The 20,814-nt window shown below is 35.7% G+C and overlaps 1 protein-coding gene across 7 annotated transcripts in view; it reads right to left on the minus strand.

Annotated features, from left to right (window-relative positions):
* Positions 1-20,814, minus strand: part of LOC140497984 (phospholipid-transporting ATPase ABCA3-like) — a 296,904-nt gene that overhangs the window by 254,552 nt on the left and 21,538 nt on the right. The gene's annotated exons all lie outside the window — the stretch shown is intronic.

The following is a 20,814-nucleotide window of genomic DNA, read 5'->3' on the forward strand; positions in this document are numbered from 1 at the left end:
GGCCATAATCAACCCTGACCATCACCTTCCATCCAACCTACTGACCAATAAGCTTTACGAGACCCTGCCCTGGTTGATTTAATCCAATCAGTTTTGGAACCATAACCCTGAAGCCATATATTGTGTTGGCTGGTGAATCAGCCCATAGGAACATATATGGCCTAGTATATAAAAACAAAAAACCCAGACCATGCATTATATTCCACCTGACCATCCACTCAAGTTTTCTCCTTGCTCTCTGATCTACTGCCACATAGATGATACCCCTCTACTTCCTGCACCATTGGCTTCTGGAAAGGGTAGATCACCTGATTCCCCTATTACTCCACTAACCATCCCTGTGACTTCTCAAATCTAAACACAGTTCTCAAACCACGATTGACTCCTGTGTTCTCTCTCTTCTAGAACATAATAAGCTCCTTAAAGGCAGACTCTGTCTTGCTTTTGTACTTCTATTTCATTGGGCTGAGCATATAAGCAGCCAGGTGGTTTAACAGATAGCTTTTAGAACCTGGAGTTAGGAAGACCTGAGTGCAAATCTAGTCTCCAATACTATCTGTGTGATGCTGGACAAGTCACTTAACATTTCTGTCTGCCTCATTTTCTTCATCTGTAACATAATAATTGTAAAGCTCTCAGCACAAGGGTTGGCACATGGTAAATGTTATATTAGTGTTAGCTACCATGATTATTAAGGTAAGCATTTAATAAATGCTTTCCATTCATTCATTTAGAGTCCCTTCTGGAGTTCAATCCTACTACTTTCTCATGGAGTTTTAAATTATCAAATTAAGGGTTTTTATTTTAAACTTAAATAAAAGGGGCATTTCCACATATAGAGAACGGAAAAAGAGGATTGTACATAAAAGTACAGCTCTCTATATACAGGTTACTTTTCTTTTGAAGTATATAATACACTTAAGTGCATGTGTATATATCACTTAAAAGGTATTTCAATAACTTTTTTCTTTTTTTTTTTTTTAGCTACCCTACTCCTTTCCTACTCTCATACCCTAGAATTAGGAAAACACACACATACACACACACTCAGCCCTTTTAACAAATATGAGCAGACAAGTTAAATAACTTCCACATTGGCCATATCTGAAAATACTGTCTTATTCTGCATTCAAAGTATCATATTCAGGTATAAACAAAAATATAAATCCTGTAAAGGCTCGTTAAAAATTCAGACTTTTAGAACTTACAAAAGGACTATTTTCTTGGTGTACTATAGGAGTGGACTGCCAGCTAAAACTGAAATGCTAAAAAACAGGACCAAAGTACAAAAGCATTAGGACTCTCTGCCTCCACAAAATACTGTGCCCTGCCATTAATTCACATTATAACTACAAGTTGCTGATACTTTTTATTACTTTATTTTGAAGCTTCTATTTGGTGAGTTTTATAATTTTAATAAAAATTACTATTTTATTTTTAATCTATCAATTTAGAAACTTGTATTTCCATAAACTACCTCTCAAGTTTTATCAAGGAAAGTAATGAACAGGAGTCAAGGTAAAGAAATATGTTTTATAAACAACTTTTTTTAACAAAGTATTTATTTACACATTGGGGATATGTGTATATCAATATAGCACTAAGCAGTACGTAATGAGATTTATTAAAAAATATTCGATAAGCAAAATTTTGACTGAATGAAAATAAGTAATTTTGGTAAAAGGGAATGTTTGCTAGCTCTAGTGAGTAGAATACTCAGAAATAACACATTTTCCCCTTTTTAAAAAAAGTCACAATATTTATTCATACACAACTACACTTAGAATGATGAGTTTTCTGTTCAAAAGGCAACTCTTACGTGTCTGCAGCCTAACCTATCAAGAAGAATCAGTTCATTTCAAATCTCCCCACTACAGGCTTTCACCAACAAATAGTTCCAAAAGCAAATCCAGCTCAGGAGCATTATTCTCCCCTTCCTAAAGGAATTATTATTATGACAAAATCCCTTTCCCATTGCCATCTTCTTCTGTGCTCTAATTCCTATCCAATTTCCAATGTAAGCACAAAATGCCCAAAACACCATCACCCCTATATGAACTCTAATACAACCCCATCCCCTATGGCCTAGGAAAACCATCATAACTGCAGGCAAATTCCTATATGTCCCAATTCAAAGTTTTTTTAATTTATTTGATTTAAGCCGATCAACAAATATTTATTGAGCACCTACTAAGCGTCCATCACTGCTGTAAGCACTGAGAAGACAAAGATACAAATAAAACAATCTCTGTCCTCAAGGAGCTTCAATTTTCTAGGGTTCTCCTTAGGTTTGTGTTTCCATAAGTGCATATGTAACTATACACAAAATAAATACAAGGCAATTTTAAGAGAAGAGAAGGGAAAACTACTAGCTGCAGAGATCAGTAAAGTTGTGGTATTTAAGCTGAGCTTCGAATGGAGGGAAGAATAAGAAGTAGAGGAAAGGAGAGAGTTCAGTCATCTGTAAAGGTAGAGAAATAGCAGATGGAATGCTATGTATATAAAGGCAGTTTAACTGGTCCAGAGATCGTGTGAAGGGGAATAATATATAAATCTGTAAAAGTATATCAGAATCAGGTTGTGGATGACTTTAAATGCAGAACAGTATAGTTTGTATTGGAACTTAGAGGTAATAAGAAGCCACTAGAGATTACTGAGTAAAAGACTAGTATATCTGAATATAAGGTAAATCACTTTTGATGTGGAGGATGGCTTAGAGAGGAAAGAGACTTGGAGCAAGGAAACCTATCTGAGAGGCTGATGCAATAGACTAGCCAAGAAATGATGAGGGCCTCAAGTAAGGCAGAAATTCTGTGAGTAGAGAGAAGAGACTAGATGAGAGAAATGGTATGAAGAGAGAACATATACATATCTCGTTATTACTGACTGGCTATGTTGGATAAGAGTGATATCAATCAAGAAGTGTTTATTAAGCACCTGCTACATGCCAGGCACTGTGGTAAGTGCCAGGGATACAAAAAGAGGCAAAAGACAATCCCTGCTCTTGGGGGACTCACAATCTAATAAAAGAGATGACAAATATGTATGAAGCAAGCTATATACTGGATAAGTAGGAGATAATTAACAGAGAGAAGGAACTAGAATTAAGAGACAGGCTACCTGTAAAAGATGTGATTTTAGCTGACTTAAAAGAAGCCAGCGAAGTCAGTAGGCATAGTTGAGGAGAGAAGAATTCGAGGCATGCTGAACAGTCAAAGAAAATGCACAAAAGCAAGATATGGTGCATCTTGTTTGCGGAACAGCCAGGAGGTCAGTGTCAATGATAAGTGTATTTGTCGGCGAATAAGGTGTAAGAAGACTGGAAAGGCAGGAGGGGATAACTTATAAAAGGCTCTGAATACCAAACAGAACTCTGAATTCAATCCTAGAGGTGACAGGGAGATACTGGAGTTAACTGAGCGGAAGGGTTGAACTGGTTGGACTTGTGCTTTAGAAAAATTGCTTTGGTGGCTGAATAGAGCATGGATTGAAGTGGGCAGAGACTTGAGGCAGGCAGACCCACAAGCAGGCTAATGCAAAAACAGTCCAAGTATGCAATGATAAGGGCTTGCCCCAGAGTGGTGGCAGGAGAAAGAAGGGAATATATGAGATATATTGCAGAGGTAAAGTAGGCATTAGTGACAGCTTGGATATGTAGGGGAGGAGGAAAAAGAGATAGTAAGGAGCCAAGGATAACTCCTAGGTTGCAAACTTGTGATTACAACAGTAATGCCCTTGATAGACATGGAGAAGTTCAGGAAAGGAAAGGGTTTAGTGGAAAAGGTCGTGACTTCTGTTTTTGACATGTTAAATTTGAGATGTCTCCTGGAAATCCAGTTTGAAATATCTACCAACTACTGATGATTTATGACTGGAGCTAAGAATTTAGGACTAAGGCTGGATTTATTGATCTAGGAATTATCTGCATAGAGATGGTAATTAAATCAATGGGAGCTAATTAGGTCACAAACTGAGATAATATGGAGGAAAAAGTGAAGTGAATCCAGAGTAGAATTGAGGGACACCTACAGTTAGTGTGTGGGGTGTAGAAGGTCAGGAGAAGAGGCGGATAATCAAGGACAAGCAATGTTACAAAAGCCACGAAAGGAGTAAGTATTTTAAAAAAGAGTTGATCATCAGTGTCAAATGCTCCAGAGTGGTTAAGAAGGATTAAGACTGAGAAAAGACCTTTGGATTCTTCAGTGAAGAGGTCACTGGGAACTTTGAAAAAGTAGTTTTAATTGAATGATGCAGCTAGAAGTCAGATTACAACGTGATGAAGACAAGTCACTTTTATTTTCTTTATGCTTGTGGTAGAGCTTTTTGAGGGCTTTTCGAACAACTGCCAGGGGTTCTAGCCTAAGCAGTACTTTTGTTCTCCCTATCAACTTCCCTGGACACTCAGAGAACTAATCTCACCACGTTAGTGGAGGAACCAACCGAATCCCATTGAGAGGACTTCCACTTTGCTGCCAATAGTTCAGAAGCCCAGGCACCTCATTAGATCACCCAGTCCCTTAACATGATCCTTTTCCCATTTCAGCTACCAAGTTATTCTGGACCAATCCTACAAACGACACCAAATGTTCTGAGTTGAGTCCAACTCTAGCTTGTCCAGTGGTTCCCGCTCAAGACTGGAATGAAAGGAGACATTTGTAGACTACATAACACTTAGCAAAAGGGGTTTACTCAACAAGTGTACTATAAAAATACATTGTAAGGACACAGTATTGGTTCAGTTGTACATAGCTCTCCTCCTGTCCCCACTGCCCAATCACTTACAGGGGCACACCCTATAAGAAGAATGTGTTGACTTGCATAGTAATGTATAACCTATCCATTCTGAGTTGCCCTATCTCTGGGGTCAGCTTTTATATCTTAGTCAAATGGATAGATATTAGTGGTTCAAGCCTTAATTCACCACACCAATCTAGTCCAAGGAAAGTTTTGCTGCCTTTTTACAAAGCTTAGGGCATGCATGGTGAATTTCCAGCTAAGTAACAGGATCTATAGCAGGAGTGGGGAACTTGTGGCTGCAAAGCCACATGTGGCCCTCTAGATCCTCAAGTGTGACCCTTTGACTGTGTCCAAATTTTATAGAACAAATCTTAAATATTAAGTCTTTTCACACTAGTTTGAGAAGACAAAAGGCAAATAAGTTGTTCAAAGCTGGAAGACAGAAAGGAATAGAAGGATGAACAGGATTCAAGTTTGCCATGATAAAGAAAATTTTTCACAGTACTTCAGAAGAGTAAAGTCAAGCCTATCCCATCGCCTTTTGCAATAATGCCCAGACTCTACAGGCACAACATAACAGTAGACCTAGAATTCTACATGATGTGGCACGAATCACAGAATCACATAATTTGAGAGTTGGAAGGGATTTATTTCAATAACTACCTAATCCAATCAATATGCAAGAGGAAGCCTCATGATGACATGTGAGAGAAGCTCATCCTGCTTCTGCTGGAAGTTCTTCCTCACATCAAGTTTATATTGGCCTCTTTACTAAGTGATGCAGACAGAGCAGTGGGCTTGGAGTTAGGAAAATCTGAGTTCGTATCCGGTCTCAAACATTTATTAGCTGTGTGATCCTGAGAAAGTCACTGAACTTCTGTTTGCATTTATTTCCTCATCCATAAAACAGAGACAATAGTCTCTATGTCCTGGGCTGCTGAGACAACCAAGTTCAGCACTACATAAACAGTAGCTGTTGTTGCCGGTGTTGTTCCTAGTTCTACCCTCTAGCCTCAAACAAAGCAAGTCTGGTCCCCTTTCCAAACTGAAATACTTTTTTTTTTAACACAGTTTATAACAGATAAAGCAATTCAAACTTTTGGACAGGTGATACATCTTTTTAAAGCATTTACAATATGGACCACAAAAGAATTTTTTTTTAAACATAAGCCAACTGAGACACAGATAATATTTATGTTGCTAACTTCACAATCTCTTGATCTAATTGTCTCCACAGTATTACTAAGAATAAAAGGGCCCTAACTTAATGCTGTTGGTCTAAAGTCCTATGCCTAATAGCTTAATTTTAGACAGCCTCGGATGTTCCTCTACCCATAATCTATAATTGAATAGATCTGGTATTAAGCTTACAAACCTTCTGACTATAGGAAATTGACACCAAGAGTAGGGACACTGCAAGGAAACAATATCTCCCCAACTTCATGTCTATTCCAGGCAGAAGTAGATTGTCCACTTGCATTCAGTCAGGCTTAAAGTCTGCCAGGTGTCAGTGGGGAAATTGAGTCCGGAGAATCCCACCTCATCCCATGCTGAACAGCTGCTCTCCCACTCGTCCCTTGAGATCACCTATGCAGTTCATACCAGCATCTCATGAGCATACTGGCATCATGCAATGGAGGCTCAGATCGCCTTTCTTGCTTCCCATACCTGGAGTTAGACTCAGAAGAACAGTCACTTAGTAGTCCCATAGCATCTAAAAATGGCAAGTTCCTATAACCAGGTTTAAAATATGATTATAGTTTCACTTTAGCTAAGGAACATCTTTTAGGCAAGTCTTAAGTGGCTTACATGTCTTTCTATACATGTTCTAGTTCCTGATTAAAAGGCAATCATAAAATCAAATTTACCATTAAAACCTTGACTTTTCCATCAATGCCAAATTTTATCAGAGGTTACCTTCCTCTTCAAAGTTAGACTGAAATTCTTTTCTCCAAACTACAGATGTCATTGATTTATTCTCAGTAATTAATTCAGTCTATTGTTTTAATACTAATTGCTTTTACCTCACTTTGTAACATGACCAATTTTTCTCCCCATCCCTCCCCTCCCCCCACTTCCTAATACCTTGCATTCTGGTTGCTCCTTCCCTCAATGTACCCTCCCCTCCATCACACCCCACCCCTCTCCTATCCCCATCTTCTCTCTTTTCTTGCAAGGCAAGATAAATTTCCATACCCCTATCCCTGTAATTCTTATTTCCCAATTATATGCAGTAAAAATTCTCAACATTCATTTCTACTACTTTGAATTCCAACTTTTCTCCCTCCCCCACTCCCTCCCTAGCCCCACTAAGAAGAGAAGCAATTCAATACAGACTAAACATGTGTTGTTTTGCAAAAGATTTCCATAGTAATTGCCCTCTGACCTACCCTATCCCCCTTATTTTTCCCCCCTACAATTGACCTTGTCCCTTCTCGAAAGCATTTATTTCTAGTGACTCCCTTCTCCCATTTGCCCTCCCTTCTAACATTCCGATTGCTCCACTTGTTGCCTCCTCTCCTACTTTCCTGTGGTGTGATATAAATTTTCATATCAAATTTAGTGAGCATGTTATTCCTTCCTTCAGCCTCACGTGGTGAGAGTAGCTTTATTCCCCCCCCCTCCCATTTTCCCTTATCTCTTCTATTGAATAAGATTTTTCTTATCTCTTTTATGTGTTATAGCCTGCCCCGTTTCATTACTCCCTTTTTCTTCCCGGCATTTTCCTCCTTCACCCCTTAATTTTTATTTTATTTTATTTATTTATTTATTGTGTGTGTGTGTGTGTGTGTGTGTGTGTGTGTGTGTATCGTCTCTTCTGATATAACACACCCTGTAAGTTCTATCTATGTGTATGTGTGTGAGTGTGTGTGTACAATCTCTCCAACTACCCAATTACTGAGAAAAGATTCAAGAGTTAAAAATATTTTCTTTCCATGCAGTAATGTAAACAGTTTAGCTTTGGAGAGTCTTTTATGATTTTTCTTTTTTTTTCCCCCTGTTTACCTTTTCATGCTTCTCTTGATTCTTGTCATGGGAAGTCACATTTTTAAATACAGATCTGGTCTTTTCCTCAACATGAAATCTTCAAATTTGTCTCTATCACTGAATGTCCATTTTTCCCTTGAACTACTATATTCAGATATGCTGGGTAGGTGATTCTTGGCTTCAATCCCAGTTCCTTTGACTTCTGAAATATCTTACTCCAAGCCCTTTGTTCATTTAATGTTGAAGCTGCCAGATCCTGTGTTATCCTGATTGTATTTGCACAATACTCAAATTGTTTCTTTCTAGCTGCATGCAGTATTTTCTCCTTCATCTGGGAACTCTGAAATTCGGCCACAATATTCCTAGGAGTTTCTCTGTTCATGTTTCTTTTAGGGGGAGAGCAATGAATTTTTTCAATATCCATTTTGCCCTCTGATTCTATAACATCAGGGCAGTTTTCCTTGATAATTTCATGGAAGATGGTGTCTAGGCTCTTTTCTTGATCATGGCTTTCAGGTAGCCCAATAATTTTTAAATTATTTCTCCTGGATCTATTTTCCAGGTCAGTTGCTTTTCCAATGAGTTCTTTCACTTCATCTTTTAATTTTTTAAAGTTTTGGTTTTGTTTACTAACTTCTTGGTTTAACTCATAGTCATTCTTTTCTCTGGACTCAATTCTCTCTTTCAACGAATTATTTTGCTCAGTGAGCTTTTGAACCTTCTCCTCCATTTGGCTAATTCTGCTTTTTAAAACCTCCTTCTCCTCGCTGGCTTTTTGGACCTCTTTTTCCAATTGAGTTAGCCTCTTTTTAAAGCTGCTATTTTCCTCAGCGTTTTTTTGGTTCTCCTTTAGTAAGCTGTTAACTTCTTTTTTAAGGTCTTCTATTGCCTGAGCCAAGTTTAAGTCCCCTTTGGAGGGAGGGCCCTTGACTTCCTCTGACAGTATGCCTTGTTCTTCCTCATCCGAAGGGATGGGGGGAGACACCTGTTCCCCAAGAAAGTAACCTTCTATGGTCTTATTTTTTTTCCCCCTTTTCTGGGCATTTTCCCAGCCAGTGACTTGACTTCTGAGTTTCCTCTCCACACTCATCTTACCTCCAGATCCACCCAGCCAGTGCTTGGGGGCTGAGATTCAAATGCTGCTTCCCAGCCTCAGGGCTTTTGGCAGGGGTGGGGCTGCTATTCAGTGTGAGATTAAGTTCAGGTGCTCAGATGGGGGCAGGGCCACCACATGGGGCTCAGTTCCCAACAATGGATCCAGGTTCCTGCCTGCTTTGGGAGCCCCTGTCCACTGCTGCATCCACTGCTGTCTCCCAAGGGGGCCTGAGTCATGGGGACACCCCGCTCCCCTCTCAGGGAGCTGGAAAGACCCTCTCACTGACCTCTGGCACCTATGGGTGGAGGGACCTGCACTGCTGTGGGTTAGGAGCTAGCATATGTGTGTCTTTCTACTCCGCCATCTTGGCTCCTCTCCCAAACTGAAATACTTAAACACAGCTATAATGTTACCATTTTATCTTGTTTTATCTAGATAAATATCCCCATTCCTTCAATCAATCCTAATATTTTTTAAGTGGAATCAAAATAGGATAAAAAAGAAACTAATAAAGACATCATAAAATAGACAATGGAAAAATAAAGAATATATAACTATTCATTGTTTGTATACATGGAACAACTTGACAGCTGAATTCATAAAGAATAACAATACAAGAATCACACAAAAATTAGTAATAATAGACCACAGTACTCCAGTATCAGAATGTGACAAATAAAATAAAAATATTAACAGTAAAAGAGATTTGAAATGTTTTCTTTATAAGCTAGAGTTAATAGAGACACAGAGAGAACTAAATGGGAAAAGCAAAGAATGCACATTCTTTTCAAGTATACAACAAAACATATGGGGCATGGAAAAGCCCTACATATATTCAAAATGGCAAACTGTACACATGCTATATGTTTGCAATAATGCAATGAAATTATAATTAAATACCAATAACATATTAAAATTTTAGAAGCTACTTGGAAACTGAAAACCAGGATTAAGTCAAGGAAATCTGAAAATGACAATACTTAAAAGACAAGAGCATATATCAAAAAGTCTATAGGATACAAAGCCATTCTTACAAGCAAATTTATCACTAAAGGACTATGCTAATATGGAAATTTAAAAATGAATTAAGCTTATGTCTAGAGGTTCTAAAAATAAACATTTTCCAAAAGAGAGTTTAAAAGACAGAAATTATAATGTTAACAGTAGAAATAGAGATTTAGAATGGGAAAGGGATTTTAGAAGTCACTTGTTGCATCCAACTCACTAGCAAAAAAGAAATTGAGCCTAGAGAGGCTAAGTGACTTACCCAAGGTCACAAAGATAGTAAGAGACAGAGAGACAGGATGAAACTCAAGCCCTTTCATCCCAATTTCAAGGGTCTTTCCATTGTACTGTGATGTCCCACTAATTAAAAGAACAACTAAATCAGGAGTTTCTTAAGCTGGGGCCTATAAAATTGTTTAAAATTTTTTTAATTGTACTTCAATATAATTAATTTACTTTGTGATCCTATGTATTTTAACGTGCATTTAAAAACATTATTCTAAGAAGGGATCCACAGGCTATACCAGACTGCCAAAGAGGTCTATGACAGAAAATATATATATTAAAAACCTCTAAACTGAACTGGCAAATAAAACCAGAAACTGCTGTTTTTAAAAGACCAACAAAATTGATAAACCATTAGCTTAATTTGAAAAGAGAGAAAACATAAATCCATAAAATTTCAAATAAAAACAACAAATACAACAGAAGTCAAGAATATTATTAGGAGAAACACACGTGAAATAGAGAGATACACACCAAGTTAAAATAAGAAGCTAGAGCAAAATCTATTATGAGTCAGCTGATGCAAAAAAAAAAAAAGGCAGAGGAAGCAATCATGATTTCAGACAAAGTAAAAGCAAAAATAGACCTAATTAAAAGGAATAAGAAGAGAATACATCTTGCTAAAAGGGAATACAGACAATAAAGTAGTATCAATACTAAATATTAGACCAAATAACAAAGTGCCTGAATTCTTGAAGGAAAAGTTAAGTAAATAACAGGAGGAGACAGACGGTGAAACTAAACTCATGTGAGACATCAAATTTTCCTTCTCAAAGCTAGATAAATATAACCATAAAATAAAAAAGAAATTAGTCAAGATGACAAATAGAATATTATCAAAGTTAGATATAACAGACCTCTGGAGAAAACTGAATAGGAATAAAAAGGAGTATAGCTTTTCCTCAACTGTAGAAGGCACCTTCATAAAAACTGACCTAGGGCATTAAAAAGCTCACAACTACCATAATGAAATTAAAATTATATTTAATAAAGGGCTATGGAAACACAGATTAAAAATTGGTTGAAAATTAATTAATTTAATGTTAAAGAATGAGTGGGTTCCACAACAGCATAGACTTTCTAGAGCGCTGCTCCCAAGTCAAGCCAAATATCTGTAAAAAATGACTCTAAACAAATTCTGGAGCTATAGAACCCGCAGAATGATGGGATGAAGCAAATCTCCATCCCAAGACAGCCTGGAAGATCTCCGGGAAGTGTCTATTGCACCACATTAGGAGCAGAGCACAGTACAGCATGGGTCATGACAGCACGGACAGGATCTGAGCAGGTTTTGGGGAGACTGAATCTCTCACATCTGTGGTGGTTTCCTGACTTCATGACCCCAAAACACTGAGGATAAACTGGAAAGTCTGTGGGAAAAGCCTGTGAGACCAGTGCAGGACAGTGGAGTGGTCCAGCCCCAGCAGCAGGGTGGCAGAGGGGGGAGGGGGCAGAGGAAAACGAGTCAGCCAAAGTAGCAGCAGGGGTAGCTGCAGCCACAGATTCTGCAGATCTAGGCCCACAGATTGTGGGGGGAATCAAGCGATTGACAGTACATCATCCACCTCCACTGGAAGCAGAGAACTACAATGACAAACAGCTCAGAAGTCAAGTAAATGGCAGGGGAAATGAGCAAAAAGCAGAAAAAGAATCAGACTACAGAATCTTCTTTGGTGACAAGGAAGACCAAACATGCAAACAGAAGAAAACAAAGTCAAAGCTCCTCCATCCAAAGCCTGCAAGAAAAATATGAATTGGTCTCAGGCCATGGAAGAGCTCAAAAAGGATTTTGAAAATCAAGTAAGAGAAGTAGAGCAAAAATTGGGAAGAGAAATGAGAGTGATGCAAGAAAATCATGAAAAACGAGTCAACTACTTGCTAAAGAAGACCCAAAAAATACTGAAGAAAATAACACTTTAAAAAATAGACTAACTCAAATGATAAAAGAGATCTAAAAAGTCAACGAGCAGAAGAATACCCTAAAAAGCAGAACTGGCCAGATGGAAAAGGAGGTCCAAAAGCTCACTGGAGAAAATAATTCTTTAAAGATTAGAATGAAGCAGATGGAAGTTAATGACTTTATGAAAAATAAAGAAATTATAAAACAAAACCAAAGGAATGAAAAATAGCAAACAATATGAAATACCTCGTTGAAAAAACAACTGACCTGGAAAATAGATCTAAGAGAGATAATTTAAAAATTATGGAACTACCTGAAAGTCATGATCAAAAAAAGGACCTAGACATTATCTTTCATGAAATTATCAAGGAAAACTGCCCTGATATTCTAGAATCAGAGGGTAAGATAAATATTGAAAGAATTCACCAATCACCTCCTGAAAGAGATCCAAAAAGAGAAACTCCTAGGAATATAGTAGCCAAATTCCAGAGTTCCCAGGTCAAGGAGAAAATATTGTAAACAGCCATAAAGAAACAATTCGAGTATTGTGGAAATACAATCAGGATAATACGAGGTCTAGTATCTTCTACATTAAGGGATCAAAGGGATTAGAATGATATTCCAGAAGTCAAAGGAGCTAGGATTAAAAACAAAAATCACTCATCCAGCAAAACTGAGTATAATACTCCAGGGGGAAAAATGATCATTCATTGAAATAGAGGACTTTCAAGCAGTCTTGATGAAAAGACCAGAGCTGAATAGAAAATATGATTTTCAAACACAAGAATCAAGAGAACCATGGAAGGGTAAACAGGAAGGAGAAATCACAAGGGACTAACTAAATTTGAACTGTTTACTTTCCTACATGGAAAGATACTATTTGTAACTCTTGAGACTTTTTCAGTATTTGGGTAGTTGAAGGGATTATATACATATAGACTGAGGGCACAGGGTGAATTGAATAGGAAGGGATGATACCTAAAAAAATAAAATTATGGGGTAGGAGAGGAATATATTGGGAAGAGAAAGGGAGAAATGTAATGGGGCAAATTATCTCTCATTAAAGAAGCAAGAAAAAGCTTTTTCAATGGAGGGAAAAAGGGGGGAGGTGAGAGGGGAAAAGTGAAGCTTACTCTCTTCACATATGGCTTAAGGAGGGAATAACATGCTCACTCAATTTCGTATGAAAATCTAGCTTACACTACAGGAAAGTAGGGGAGAAGGGGACATGAGGGGTGAGGGGGATGATAGAAGGGAGGGCAAATAGGAGAAAGGAGCAATTAGAAGTAAACGCTTTTAGGAAGGGACAAGGTCAAATGAGAGAATATAATAAATGGGGGACAGGGTAGGATGGAGGGAAATATAGTTAGTCTTACACAACATGACTTATGGAAGTCTTTTGCAAAACACATATATAGCCTGTATTGAACTGCTTGCCTTCTCAGTGGGGATGGGTGGGGAGAGAGGAAAGGAAAGAAGTTGGAATTCAAAGTATTGGAAACAAATGCTGAGAACTGTTATTGCATATAACTGGAAAATAAGAAATACAGGTAATGAGGCATAGAAATCTATCTTGCTCTGCAAGAAAAGAGAGAAGATGGGGATAAGGGAAGGGGGAAAGGAGTGTAATAGAAGAGATCTAAAAATAAATAAAACTATAAAAAAAAATCACATAAAAAATTTTAAAAAAAGAAATAATTAATCCTAAAACTATATAAATTATTTGAAAAAACAAATACAATCCTACTAAATTCCCCTTATGATATAAATATTATTCTGATACCTAAACCTGGGAGGCAAAAACAGAAAAAGGAAACTATAGACCAATTTCCCCAATGACTAATGATACAAAAATTTTAAACAGGAGACCAAGGAGGCCAGCATAATTGAACATACCAAAAACAACAAAAATCATAGGTATACATAAAAAAAGGTAGTAAAAAACTTTTGGCAGAATACAACATCCATTCCTATTAAAAAACACTAGAAAGCATAGAAATAAATGGAGCCTTTCTTAAAATAAGTATAACTAAAATCAAGAATAAGCATTATCTATAATGGGGATAAATTTGAAGTCTTCTCATTAAGATCAGGGTGAAGCAAAGATGTTCATTATCATCACTATTATTCAATATTGTAACAGAAATGCTAGCTATAGGAGTAAGACAAGAAAAAGAAATTAACGGAATAAAAACAGCCAATGAGGAAACAAAACTACCATTCTTTGCAGATAATAAGATGGTATATTTAGAAAACCCTGGAGAACCAAATAAAAAATAACTGAAACAACTAACAACTTCTGCAAAGTTGCAGGATATAAAATAAACCCACACAAATCATCAGCATTTCTATATACTATCACCAAAACCTAAAAGCAAGAGATTTTCCTTTTAAAATTAAAAAGAAAAATTCTGTTTAAAATAACTTCAAAATACTTGGGAGTCTACCTGCCAGGACAATCTCAGGGATTATATGAAAACAATTTAAAAAACACTTTTCACACAAATAAAGGCAGATCTAAAGAATTGGAGAAATATTAATTGCTCACGGGCAAACCGAGCCAATATAATAAAAGTGACAATTCTACCTAAATTAATTTACTTATTCAGTATCATACAAATCAAACTACCAAAGAATTATATTATAGAGCTAGAAAAAATAATTAAAAAATTCTGGGAAAACAAAAGGTCAAGATTATCAAGGGAATCAATGGGGGAGGGGAGAGTAAAGAAAGGTGGCCTAGTAAAGTTCTAGAATTAAAACTATATCACAACATAGTAATTATCAAGATAATCTGGTACTGGCTAAGAAATAGAGTGGTGGATCAGTGGAATAAATTAGGTATACAAAACATGGTAGTAAATGATGATACTAACTTAAGTGTTTGATAAAACCAAATACTCAAGCTTTGAGGGTAAGAACTCAACATCTGACAAAAACTGGGGAAAACTACAAAGCCAGATTGGCAGAAACTAGATACAGACCAGCATCTCATACTGTATATGCCAAGATAAAATCAAAATGAATAAAAGCATTTAGACATGATAGGTGATATCATAAGCAAATTAGAGGAGCAAAGAAAACAGACCTATCAGATCTGTGGATAAGGAAAGAGTTTATGACTGAACAAGAGATAGGATCACAGGAAGCAAAAGAAATCATTGTGATCATGGAATTAAAAAGCTTTTACACAAACAAAACCAATACAGTCAAAATTCGAAGGAAAAAAAGGAAACAAGGGGAAAAAAATTTTACATCATGTTTCTCTAAAGGCCTCATTTCTCAAATAATATAGGGAATTGAGCCAAATTTATAAAAATAAGAGTCATTCCCCAGTTGATAAAATGGTCAAAGGATATGAATAGGCAATTTTCTGAAGAAGGAATCAAAATTATCTAGTCACATGAAAAATGTTCTAAGTCACTACTGATTAGAAAATGCAGATGAAAACAACTCTGAGATACCATTTCACACTTATCAGATTGGCAAACATGACAGAAAAGAAAAACAACAAATACTGGCAGGGATGTGGGAAAAACTGCAGCTGTGAATTAGTCCAACCATTCTAGAAAACAATTTGGAACTGTGCTTAAAAAGCTATGAAATTGTACATACCCTTTGACCTAGCAATACCACTTCTAGGTCTGTATCTGAAAGAGATCAAAGACAAGGTAAAATGACCTACTATTTGGACAAAACTATTTCTAACAGTTTTTTGTGATGGTAAGGAATTGGAAATCAACTGGGGAATGACTAAACAAGTTGTGGAATATGATTATGATGGAATACTACTGCACTACAAGAAATAACGAGCAGGATGCTTTCAGAAAAACCTGGAAAGACAAATGAACTCGGACAAAGGGAAGCAAGCAGAACCAAAGTAATAGCAATATTAATAGTAAGGATGACCAAATGTGAAAGACTTAGCTATTCTGATCCATACAATGATCCAAGATAATGACAAAAGATCTATGATGAAAAATACTAAAAGATAGAACTACTTAACTCTGAATGTGTGTTGAAGCATACTTCTTAAACTTTATTTTTCTTGTTTAATTTTTTGTCTATAAAAATGTTTTGCATGACTTTACCTGTGTAACTGACACCAAACTGCTTGCCTTCTCAAGAGGGGGAGAGGAGCAGGGAGGAGGAAGAAATCTGGAAATCTAAATTTTCTAACATGATTGTTTAAAAAAATTACATGTAATTGGGAAATATTTAACAAAATTAATAAAAATATTTTTTAAAAGAATATTATTGGGGCTCACCATACATAATAAATTAGATCATTTAAAAGAAATTGATGATTATCTCCAAAAATAAAAATTAGCAAAATTGACTCAACTAGAAAAATAGGCATTTAAATTGAACAATCTTGGAGAAAAACCTAACCTGTCAAAGAATATCCCATACCACTCCCTAGACTCACCCCCCCCCAAAAAAAACCCACACCTAGCAAAGATGTTTTCACAAATTCTTCCAAAATTTCCAAGAACAAATAATTCCTGTTATGTAGGGGTATGTTCATAGAGAGAAACAGAACATTAGTGATTTTTTTATTCTTAGAGAAAATGTGATATTAAAATCAGATAAAGATAACACTAAAAAAAGGGAAAATTTTAAACCAATTTATCTTATGAATATAGATGCAAAAAAACCTAAATAAAATATCACCCAATAGAATGCAGTACTATATTAAGAATATTACTCATCATGAACAGAATTTTAAAGCAGACATTTGAGAATGGTTCAATGTCAGAAAAACTATCTACGTAATGAACAGAAAACTTTTTAAAAACCATATAACAATAGATACTGAAAAGGTCTTTGATCTTATATTTGTTCTCATTCTGCTTACTTTAGTCTGCATCAATTTATATGTCTTTCCATCCCTTTTTAAAATTATTTATTTCCTCATTCTTTACAGCATTCATAAATTTCAGCACATTCATAAACCACAACTTATTTAGCCTTTCCTCAACTGTTAGGAATCCTCTTGGTTGACAGATTTTTGCCACCACAAAAAGAGCTAAAATAAATATTTTTATACATAAACGATTTTATCCTCTTTCTTTGATCTTTTTTGAATACAGGCCTAGCAGTAATATAGCTGAATATACTGTTAGAAACTTTTTCTGTATAGTTCCAAATTGCTTCACAAAATGGTTGTACTCATTCACAGGTCTACCTGTTTCCTCACAGCCCCTCAAAAATATATCATTTTTCCTTTTTGTAATCTTCGTCACCCTGGGGGGTATAAAGTAGAATCTAAGAATTGTTTTAACTACATTTGTATAATTAGAGTGATCTGGAACACATTTTTGTATGGCTATTACATTGCTGATTTTCTGCTATTGAGAAGTATCTGTTCATATCTTTAAACTATATGTAAACTGGGGAATTGCTCTTTTTGTTATAAATTTTAATCAATTCTTTATATATGTTGGAAATGAAACCTTTATCAAAGAAACTTGCTGCAAAGTTTTGTTTGCTTGTTAACTTTCCCTTGATTTTCCCAGTTAACTCTCCCTTTTAATCTTAGATTTGTCAGATTTATGAAAAACAACGTTAACTTTATGCAACCAAAGTTATTCATTTTCTTTCCTGTTTGGTCACATACTTTTCTCCTATCCATAGATTAATAATTTTTTTAAGCCAGGGGCTTTCTGTTTTGTTTTGTTGCTATGGTCTCTCTAATTTGTTTGTGGTGTGACCTTTTATGTCTAGATCACACACTCACTGGGAGCTCAGCTCTATATAAATTGTGAGTTATTGGTTGAAATCTAATTTCTGCCATACTGCTATCCTGTTTTCCCAATAGCTTTTGTTAAATAGTGAGTCCTTAACCCTGTAGATGGGATCTTCGCTTCTATATTGTACGCATCTCCTTTTTTGTATATCATCAATTTATGTTTCTTTTTTAACTAGTACAAAATTGTTTGAATAATTGCTATTTTGTCATACCGATTGAGTCATGGCATTGCTAGTGCCCCTTCATTCCCATTTCTTTTGATCCCTGACCTTTTTTTCCTCCATATGAATTTCACTAGTATTTTTTCTAGTTCTATAAAGTAATCTTTTGGTAATTTGATTGGGATGGCATTGAATAAGTAAATTACTTTAGGTAACTGACATTTTTTATTATAGTGGCTCATCATACCCATGAATAATTTTTTCCATTTATTTAGATTGGTCTTTATTTCTGCAAACAGTGTCTGTAGTTCTATTTATACAATTCTTATTTGTCTTAGAAAGTATGTTATACATTCTGTAGTAATTTTAAACGGAATTTCTCTTTCTGTGTATTCTTCATGAGTTTAATTCTATTATATAGAAACGCTGATGATTTGTGCATTTACTTTATATCCTGTAAGTTTGTTGAAATTATTATTTCAATTAACTTCTGATTGACTCTTGAGGGTTCTTTCAGTACATCGTTATATCATCTGCCAAAAAATTTATCATTTGTTACCTATGCTTATTAGTTTCTTTTTCTTACTTAATGCTTTAGTCAACATTTCTAGTACTATGTCAAATAGAAATGATGCCAATGGACATCCTTGTTTTATACCTGAATTTAATGGAAAGGATCCTAGTTTATCTCTTACAAATGTTAATAGCTCTTAGTTTTAAATATATACTATTTCTCATTTTAAGGAAATTTCCATTTGTTCCTATGTTTTCCAGCATTTTAAACAGAAATAGGTATTGTATTTTGTCAAGTTTTTTCTCCATCTATTGATATAATTATATGATTTCTATTGCTTTTGTTATTAATATGGTTAAGTTTATACCTTCCCTAATATTAAACCAACTCTGCATTCCTGTTATAAATCCAACCTGGCCATGTAGTATATAATCTTTGCAATATACTAATTCGTCTCTTTACTAATACTTAAATTTTTTGCATTAATGAAAACTCCCAAGAATGCCACTGCCAAAATCTGGAACTTCCAGATAATAGAAAAGATACTTCAAAGTGGTTAACAAGAAAGAATTCAAATATCAAGGAACTCTAATCAGGATTATATAGAATTAATCAGCTATTGCTTTAAAGAAACAAAGAATATGACTGGGAGCACAAGGAATAGTTTACCTGTCAGATTTATGGAGAACGGAAGAATTTATAACCAAACAAGAGATGAAGAACATTATGAAAAGGAAAATGGATAATTTTGATTACATTAAGTTGAAAAGTTTTTGCACAAAGCCAAGGTAACCAAGATTAGGAGGGAAGCAAAAAACTACGAAAGAATTTTTAGAACTAGTGTCTCTCATAAAGGCCTCATTTCTAAAATATATAGAGAACTGAGTCAAATTTATAAGAATACAAGTCATTCCCTAATTTGTAAGTGGTCATAGGATATGAAAACACAGTTTTCAGGTGAATTAAAGCTAATGACAGTCATATGAAAAAATGCTCTAAATCACTATTGTTTACAGAAATGCAAATTAAAACAACTCTGAGGTACCACATCACCCCTATCGGATTGGTCATCATGATAAAACAGGAAAATGATAAATGCTGGAAAAGATGTGGAAAAATTGGAAAACTAATGCATTCTGGGTGGAGTTGTGAACTGATCCAATAATTCTGGAGAGCAATTTGGAACTATGGCCAAAGGTCTATAAAAATGTGCACACCCTTTGACTCAGTAATATTACTTCTAGGTCTGTATCCCAAAGAGATCATAAAAATGGTAAAAAAAAAAAAAAACCCACATGTACAAAAATATTTATAACAGCTCTTTTTTTGTGGTGGCCAAGAATTGGAAATTGAGGGGATGTCCATCAGTTGGGGAATGGGTGAACAAGTTGTGGTATATGAATGTAATGGAATCCTATTGTGCTATAAGAAATGATGAGCAGGCAGACTGTGAAGGCTTATATGAACTGAAGCTGAGTGAAGTGAGCATAACCAGGAGAACACTGAACACACTAATAGCCACATTGTGCAATGACTAACTGATAGATTTCTCTCTCCTTCGCAATGCAATGATCTAAGTCAACTCCAAAGGACTCATGATGGAAAATGCTGTCCACATCCAGAAAAAGAACTATGGAGCAGACTATTTACTCTTTCTCTTTTTGTTTGTGTGTTTCTTCTTTCTCATGGTTTCTTCCTTTGGTTCTAATTCTTCTTTACAACATGACTATTACGAAAATAGTTTTAATATGAAAGTATATGTAGAGCCTATATCGAATTGCACACTGTCTTGGGGCAAGGGAAGGGGGAGAGATGGGGAGAAAATTTGGAACTCAAAATCTTATGGAAGTAAATGTTGAAAACTAAAAATAAATAAATTTTAAAAGAAAACAAAGAACATGGAATGAAATATTCCAAAAGGCAAAAGATAAGGAGAGGTCTATAACCAAAAATAACTTACTGCATCTATTATTTGATTTCCTCACTGAGCAATTTCTTTTACCAATGAAGGTAAAAAACCTCCACAGCAACTTCTAGTCTTAGCTATCAGAGGCACTAAGAAGTTAAATGACAAAGTCAGGTTCACAAAGCTAGAACGTTTCAGATGTCAGAATAGAACCCATGTCTTTCTGTGAATTCAGTTCTCTATCCACTATTACATACTCTGGCTCCCATCTATCATTACAGCCTTGTTTCTTATTCATCTCTATTTCTCTGTCTCTGTCTCTCTCTCTCTCCACACACACACACACACACACACACACACACACACACACACACCACATATATATAAAACTATATACATAACCAATCATATATATGAGAAATTATGGCTAGTCTCAGAGGCAAGGTCCAAGAGTAAGGACTGGGGAAAGG

This window comes from Notamacropus eugenii, chromosome 1 (assembly GCF_028372415.1).
Source record: "Notamacropus eugenii isolate mMacEug1 chromosome 1, mMacEug1.pri_v2, whole genome shotgun sequence".
Taxonomy (NCBI): domain Eukaryota; kingdom Metazoa; phylum Chordata; class Mammalia; order Diprotodontia; family Macropodidae; genus Notamacropus; species Notamacropus eugenii.